General features: G+C 37.3%; 1 non-coding gene across 1 annotated transcript; it reads right to left on the bottom strand.

Moving 5' to 3' along the window:
- Positions 1-242: 242 nt before the first annotated feature.
- TRNAS-CGA lies at positions 243-323 on the bottom strand. Its single transcript has one exon. It is a non-coding gene; the product is annotated as a tRNA-Ser (tRNA).
- Between the last annotated feature and the right edge of the window lie 8,809 nt (positions 324-9,132).

Raw genomic sequence — 9,132 nt, 5'->3', positions numbered from 1 at the left:
TCTTCCTCCCCCCGCTCCCAGAGGGATGGGGAGGAGAATCGGAAGAATGTAACTCCTACGGGTTGAGATAAGAACAGTAACTAAGGTATAATACAAAACCACTACTGCTACCACCAATGATAATAACGATAAGGGAAATAACAAGGGGAGAGGATACAATTGCTCACCACCTGCCAACCGATATCTAGCCCGACCCGAGCAGTGATCTGGGCCTTCTGGGTAACTCCCCCCGCTTTATATACTGGACGGACAGGATTCAAACCTGTGCGGGGAAACCCCATTGGATTTCGAGTCCAACACCTTAACCACTCGGCCATCGTGACTCCTGCGTGACTTTTACTGGGCATGATGTGCCATGGTATGGAATGCCCCTTTGGCTAGTTTGGGTTAGGTGTCCTGTCTCTGCTTCATCCCGGCTTCTCCTCCTCCCTGGCAAAGCATGAGACTGAAAAAGTCCTTGGTCGGAGTAAACATTGCTTAGCAACAACTAAAAACATTGGTGTTATCAGTGTTGTTCCCAGGCTGGAAGTTAAAAATCATAACACTGCACCAGCTACTAAGAAGGAGAAAAATGACTGCTACAGCTGAACCCAGGACACCACTTGTGGCTGTTATGTACTCTGTAACTCTGATCTGGTGCAAGACAAATATTGTAAAACACAAAAACCTTCAGAACCTTTAAAAAATAAATGTCTATTAAATAAAGAGTTATAATTTGTTGCTTTTGAGATTTTTATCCCCCTCTCTCCATTTAACATTTATTCAGGAATTCACTATAACTTGGAGAAAACTGACACCATTTTACAGTTAGTACCTTTTCATTGTTAATAAGGAGGAACGAATAACCTACAAACAGCTTGTTTCATCCAGAGTCAGCATCACTCTACAGAGGTCACTGGCAGCCACATGAGGATGAAGGCACCCAGAAAAGACCAGGAAGAAGATTCCTCTGCACAGATGAAAAGCTCCACTTGGAATATCAAACTCGACTTAGTAAGTTGCAAATTTTCTTCAGCCTACTGAACACAACATACTCTATTCATACATTTGACATCTGAGAGTAGATGAGTCCATTCAGCTTTAAGCTATCTAAATTTAGTCTCCATGCATATCAAAAACTGAAGAGTCAAAGGTCCCCAAAGACATAAGTAAGCCAAAAGCTTCTGTGCTCACTAATGATTTAAATTTCTTTTCTAGACACTTATCAAAATCTCTTCTTCCAGTTCTTATGAAAAATAAGAAAAAGGTCAAAAGAAAAAAAAAACCAACCTGTCCTCCCTTCGCTAACCATAAGCACTTCTTACTTCTACAGCAGCTAATGCCATTTATACTTCTCATTCCAATGCAAAAGTAATCAACTATGCCCAAAGCAAGCCAAAGTACCAAGAGATGATTGTGATGAGAAGAGACTGCAATATCATATGTGTTTATGTTCAAAGATGTACAGTATTTATTAAAAGAGGAAAGGAAATCAGTACCTTAACCTAAATAATGATTTCTTTTGTTAATAGTACCATTAATTCACATGCTGATAATGACTAAGTTTCATATAACTTATCAGCCTGAATAAGATTTATTGTTCTTGGGCAGTCCCTGTGAATATATTTGGTTTCTGTGCTTTCACGTTTTAATAAACAACAGTAAAAGTGGTCATTACGTGGCTGGGGCAATTTCTTCTTCTCCAGCTCCAAATCTAAAGTTAAATTACAGTTGGAATGTATCTTGACCATTACCTGCATGTACACAGTGATACAGCAAATGTGTACAGAAAGCGATCTGCACTGCAAACCACAAGACACGGGGTGCCAAACAGCAGTCGACAAGACTGCAGAGATGAGAACTGGTTGCTGGCTAGCAAATAGCCTGTTTGATCTCCTGCACCATCATTACACCAAGCACATTGCACATCACTGAAATGCTTCTAAGGTTTTTTTGCAAGGGAGTAATTCTTATCACTCTCCTCCCTCTGTCATACATAGAGTCCAAAGACAAGAACAGCTCTACTAGAGCTGCCTGTGAAACCACCTCAAGAAAGGCACAATGTAAGCAGTGGGAATGCACACTGTAACTGTACATGCATTTATAAAAGCACATTTCAACTTACTTGAATGCTTCAGTACATGAACAAATGCATGCAGTATACCTCTATACATGGCATCTTCCCAGAAGAATTAGGGGGTTACTCCCTCCAAAATAAGCGGCTTTATATCCTCTATACTATTCTTCCTTTGCACATACAGACAAGAAGTGTAAATTTGCTAATGAAGCTTTGAACAAAATTACAAACAGCATGTACGACAACTCAAAGCCACTCCTCTCTAGACATTACTTTTTCCTATTATTTTTGAAACATTTTATATATCACCACAAGTAAATTCATCAGAAGTTATGTTTTTGCTGGGATTAAACAAGTTTACTCTTGAAATGTGAAACATTTCTAGTACGATTTTATAGCAAGTTAAAAGGAAAAATATTTCTAACTCGTGTAAACTGAAAATATGTCATATTTCTGACCACGTATTTTGTTTTCTTTCATTCTAGTAGGCTCACTAAATTCAGACACTGATGGTGTCTTGTGAATTTATGTAATGGTTAAAAGTTACTGCAGAACAATCAATTTGTCTCCTGCTGTTTATCTAATTCAGCATTAATTAGCAATATTTTATTTCATTCCTCCCACATGCTCATGAAAAGGAGAGATCATCATTCAATTCCTGAACAGTGATTAGGTGTGCTTCATAAAACTGCATCTTTCTTGAACTATTTCTCTCAGAAATACCTATGTAAATAAATGACAAAAATGAGGAAGTATATAATAGATCCTTAAAACGGCAATGATTGAAAAAAATGTAGAAGAGTGGAAGAAAAAACCAATACAGCTTTAAAGTGTATAATTATTATTTTTTCAGATAGATCTGTTGGTATGACACCTGTTAACGTTATTCTTGGGCTCTTTACAGGTATAACCTAGACAGGTGTGGTCACTGTGCAATTAAACTCTATTCTGAAGACATGAAATTAACTTGATGTGTTTCTCACAGAAGTTCTCATAATGGAGTTCAACTAGAATGTTTGCTTCATGACATTAATGGATGCATATTATTGACTGCTTTCAGGGCTGGAACATATTCCTTCTTAGATCCTGAAATGAATAATATGTTTTTCAGGTGATGACAATTACTCAGTGTTATGTTCTGTACACTGTAGCAGTATTTTCAAACCACATATATTCAATTTTCTGGACTCTTTAGTTCTAGGAGTACTTTAAGGTACAAAACCATGAGTAATATCATTATGCAGAATGAAAGCTGGATTTAGCGAGAGGAGAGTTTAGAATCCACTTGCATCATTTCTTCTTAGATTTTCTTGCATAAGCAACAAAGGAACACAGAAAGAGCAGAGCTTAAGTAGGAGAAAAGCAACAGAAAACAAATACCCACAAACTACTGCTATTCCTAAGTGTTTCTAAATTATTCTCACTTCTTGCAAGCACAGAAATAGGGGGGCAATCTTCTTGCATTAAAATTGTTCCCTGAGAGCACATTTCCTTTGATTTATTTTCTTTCATTTGCTATTGGTAAACATATTAGTTGTTTCCAAAGAATAGCTAAGAAATATTCTGAAGAATCTCTCTCATCCTGAGCTAGCAGGCGCTACATGTCCCCCTGTTTTCTCTTTAAGCCTTTCATAAAAAACACTGAAGATACCTTGACACTAGCAGTCTTAATTTAACTGGTCACTTTAATCTCTTTCCTAGAAGAAGAAAAGAGTCCTAGACAGATGAAAAGAGTCCTTTCCATAAGTATTTCTCCATAAGTCAAATTGGAGTGCTATTCTACAGACATTGTATATTAAAAAGTGACATGCACTATTTAGGTTAAGGTTATGAACACAAGCAGAACTGTATTCACAGCTACAGCTTAACAAATTATGCCAAAAAAGTAAAAAAAACCAACCCACCCATAACCTAAAACCACTCTGCCACCGTCCCTCAGTGACCCACATGCATTCACACATTAAAGGAAATCTTAGCCTGGCATTTTTCAGCCTGGAACATGAGGTTTTGGCAGTAGTTAACCACCAGCCATACACGTATACATGGCAGTGACTGAAAACAGAAAGCCTTTCTGCTCCATAACATACCAACAATTCATCATGCTTTTAAAGGTACAATGAAAAAATAATTTCACAGAATTGCTGCTGAGGGCATACTGAAAGTGGTGCATACTCCCAGAATATACACACGTGACTATATTTATAGGTACAGCTAAGGTTACACCAGTAGTTCCACTCTAGTAAGTCGTCTTTTTATGCTTTATCACAATAATAATAAAAAAAAGAACAGACTTTTAGATCTGAACTTTTGAACAAACCAAAAGAAATCCCCCCTCACCTTCTGAAGCACCATACTCAAGAAGAAGGGTTTGAAAAAGCATCCTTTTCCCTTCTTCACCTTTCCCTGGCCACAGTGGCAGATGGCAATGGGTCGGGTCCAGGAAAGAAAAGAACCGCACTGGCAGGAAACACAGCACAGGGAATCTATCCCACCTTCCTGGCCAGAAACTATCTCGCCCCACCCTGGCACAATAAAGCTGCTTCTGCTTTCAAAGGGACATGTGGTGTTTCTTTACCGCTAGAGTTGTCAGAGTAATGCAGACAGTTTACAAAAGCAGCAAATGAGAATCTGAGAGAAAAGATAATTTGCTATAGCTCTAAGTTATTCACCTAATAAAACTCAACAAGTTACAGCATGTGTTTGGTAACACACTGACTTTCACTGAAGACATAGTAGCTCTCATCTTTAATACACAGTTAACATTGTAAGTAACTGTGTTTCATCCAACACTGACTCTTTTTCTATTTAGGGTGCCATGGCATGAGATTGCAAGTCTCCCATCTATTAGCTCTTATAACTTGGATCAAGGAAGCTAATACTTTAGCTACCAGCAGTTCTCAGATTCTTTTCTGCACGTGACAACTCTTTGTTTAAAGCAATTTAGCTAACTCTCCTGAGAAGATGAAATGATTTGCCTCAATAATCTTTTCTTCACTTAACAAGCTGTTAGTGTCTACGTGGACATTGTGTTTCTGATCTTTCACCTAGGAAGAAAATGAATAGAAATAAATAAAAATGTGTTTGCATGTGTGTGTGTGTATACACACACTGGACAAGTCACAAGAAGCTCTGGCTGCTGTACAGGGAGTTCCTGGCACCATGTGTTTAATCAGATGTTTACTAAATGGCATATACTATATTGCTTTCTTATGCTACACTGTTCTTCTTTGGTACAGCACTGCATTTGATTGGTAATACATGTGTATGTGATAGATATCAGACACACTTGTCCCTGAAGAATCGTAATGATTAAGCAGATTCAACACTTGCAGATTGTCTACTTTTGCCTTCGCAGTTGTGCATCTAAACTTCACTAATCCCTAATAAAAGTCACAATGTACTTGTCTTAATCACAGTGCAACTCTGTTAAATACAATATATACATAACTTCAAACTTAGATATATTTTTAAATAAAAAATCCAACTACGAAATAACATCCATTTTGCTGACAGAATCAGATTAGCCATAAAATTGAGGTTTTAACAGAAGGATCAATCCTGATACATGTTTTTGACATAAAATATTGCTTGGTGCTGCTTCTTGGGAAATAATAAATTCATTGAGGTGCTACATTAATCAGACCACCCACGACAGCTTTAATATATATCTCCTTAAATGAAACTCATTGCTTTTACAGGCACATAATACCATTCCTCTGTCAGCTTTTAAAATCAGTCTTTAAGCTCTACAGAAGAAGCAGGTGTCACAGGCAGATTTCTCATTGAATATTCATTTTGCTGCCTGCAGTATTTTGAAACCAACATCCACTCTAAGAGAAGGCAGGGAGAGATGCAGAATATTGCCCTCCTCAGAGGACTTACTTTGAGGAATACTGATCTGAATAGCAGGAGGTACTGATTTTTAAATGTAGTTTCATGGAGAGGAGAAAAATGGCTGGTTACCTTTTTATTTTAGCAGGAGACTAAAAAAAAAAGAAAAAAGGTGTATCATAAATTAACATATTTAGTGTTAAACTATGAATTCATATACAAAAATATAGGGAGAAGTATATCTGAAATCCATAATTAATCATTCATTCCTATATTCTTTGACACACATTTCTAAGTACTATTTCTTCTTTGCTGCTGATCTTTTAAAAATAGGATAGCCTTCCTTCACAACCCCAGGTCAAACAAGCAATGAAATATTTTGTGAACTGGGATAACATTGATTCATGAATTATTCTTAGGATATTGACACTTCAATCTGTTTAGCTTATCTTAAACCCTTGACAACAGCAGTTGGCATAACCCATCACTAAACATTAATGTTTTTTATATTATGGCTCAGCAAATGCTTAGAGATCCTGAATCTCCAACTCTTAAACACCAAGAAGTTATTATCAGCATTGTTCTTTTAAGAAGACTCCTCATAGAATGCGCAATTCAGTCATTTTCTTCTTCACAGACACACTGAACATAAAACCTAACCCTCACAGGAATCAACCTAACGTGTGTTACCCCTATGGATGTACATGGATTGCTACTGTTGACCTCAAGATAGCCAGTGTTCCAGATGAAGCAACATTCCCAAGCTACAACCTACAAATCAAACTTAACTTGCAAGATGAGCAAAGGGCTTTCTTGTAACAGGAGCCAAAAACAACTGGCACACCTTGGAAGTAAGGAAAACTTTCCCAGAAACTAGTGCAAGACTGTGGAACCATTTGCTCCAGAAAGATATTGAGATTTGCTGACATAGAAAGAAGACTGAAAGAAGAGACCTACAACACTAGAACTGGGATATCTATTTAAATCTTTTTTTTGATCTATCTCAAAAAGCAGTTCTAAGTTCTGGGGCTTCTTAGATTTTAGTGTGGTTCGCTAGTTTTCCTGGACATGATCACTAAGTACAAGGGAGGCAAGGCATTTCTAGCTTAAAGACTTTGTTTTACTGATCATCTAGCCTTCTTCAAAGGGACTGAAGGCTGCAGTTTTTCATCTAATGTATCAGTCACACTTCCTAATATGAAATAACAAAATGAAAATGTAAGCACTCTAATTTCACCATTAAGTAACAGTATCAATGTCAGACTATAGAAATACAAAATAATTAAAAAATTTTATACAAAGATTATTGCATTATTTACTGCATTCGTTGAATCCTATATGTGTTCTTTTAACATGGGAATGCGTTCAAATAACATCTTCAAATCATTGAGAAAATTGTTCAGTGCTTCAGAAACGGTTGCAGATAAGCTGAAGCTGAGGAAAGGCAGGACTGAAGATGAAGATGACAAGATAAACAAGTCTATTGTATTGAAGCCACCCTAGCAAGGGAGGGCTGCAACAGGAGTACTAGAGAGAAAGGACAAGGCACTCTAACGGGCAAGGAATGAGAGTTGTAAAACCACATTTTCACAACTGTAGCCAAATTCCTCAACAGTAATTCAAACCTAATTCCCAACAGTCCTCTGTTGTTTGAGGAACATGAGGACTATCAGGCTGATCACTGGTAATGCAATAATTAATGAGCTAGAAATTCCTAGTCATTATCCATAGCACATACATAGAGATTAGCACCACAATGAGTTGCTTCTTACCTTATTGTGTTTTCTGTAGGGAGGAGGCAATATAAGTTGCTTTCTCACACCCCGTGTTGAGGAGCAGGTACTCAGTCCTATACCCCCACCCATCAGATCAACAAGGCCTCATCACATCTCTGCAGAGTAAATCAAGGGAAAGCTTAAAGAGAAAAGGGTAAGCCATACTTTAGGCATAAGGAAGGAAATTTCTGTTACAAAAAGAAAGCAAAAAATTTCTGACATTTCTGTTTCTGCCACAGTTTCTCAGGGGAATGGGACAGTCTTTGTTGACTTTTTATGAGAAGTAATATCACAGTACAGCAGATGAATTGTAGCTGGAGAACAAAATAAAGCAGAGGCAAGTGACACTTGAAGCTCAATTTTCACAAGCTTTTCAGTAGCCCAATAAAACATAAATACTCTGACCAAAGTCTGAAATTCTTGTATTTCGGAATAAAACTTTCATTATCAAAAAAAAGCTTTTCTGGCTTTGTAAGAAAATTTAATGAAAACTTTAAATTGCTTTTCAGCATGCTCCTGAAAAGTACACACAAGAAGACAATTTTCTGAACAATTTTTTTTAATGTTTTTTCTTCCTCACCTTACTCTGCAGGATAACCTGGAGACATGAAGTCAAAACCTGCTGCCTCTTTCACTCAGCTACACTTAGACCTCAGCCTAAAAGGTTCTTGAAGGAGCAACTAGTATAGGATTTCCCTATGCAAGTTCTCACCTCTTGCTGATTACTGGGATTCCATGGAGATTTAACTAGGAAGTTGTCTCCAACTTGCATAAAGTTCATCCAGTGGCCTATATCCATCTGGAAATTTCTTCTTCTAAGTATTGAACCTGGTGATATTGGTGCTTAGAGAAAACAGGCACATCTCAGCTGGTAATACTCCAGTTCTGAGACTCCCAACTCATTTGAGATTGGGTGTGAACCTGAGCCAGTGTCCATACATACCAGCTTGTATGCAGTATAATACTCAACTGAACATGGTACATTGTCAAAACACATTTAAATCAACATTTTCCTCAAATTTTATAGGAACTCAGTATAATGAAATAGTGACTAAACTGCCCTTTTCTGCATACTTTTAGTCATTTACAATATTTAGTCTCATCTTTCCTTACTTTCCTATTCTGTACATTTTTTAAGTGAAGACCTCTTTCTCTAAAAAATCTAGTGGACAAGTGAGTTTGATCTACATGGCTTAAATCCTTTCAAGTCATCTATATGGGTGACAAAAACCCATCCTCCTAAAAACACCCTCCCTCACTTTTCTAGTTTGTTCCCATGTTTACCTATGAAAAAAGGCGAATAACTAGCCAAAGAAAAGGCCAAAATTCATAGCACACTGTGCTGGTCCATAGCCACACGTTAACTCTCGCTTACATGATATCATTCAGCATGAAGAAATCCTGAGCGGGTTTCACTTCACCGAGTTTCATATTTTTAACAGTACAAATATTTCCATTGAAGCTAGTCAT

This window comes from Strigops habroptila, chromosome 2 (genome assembly GCF_004027225.2).
Source record: "Strigops habroptila isolate Jane chromosome 2, bStrHab1.2.pri, whole genome shotgun sequence".
Lineage (NCBI taxonomy): Eukaryota > Metazoa > Chordata > Aves > Psittaciformes > Psittacidae > Strigops > Strigops habroptila.
This window is presented reverse-complemented; position numbering and strand designations above follow the sequence as displayed.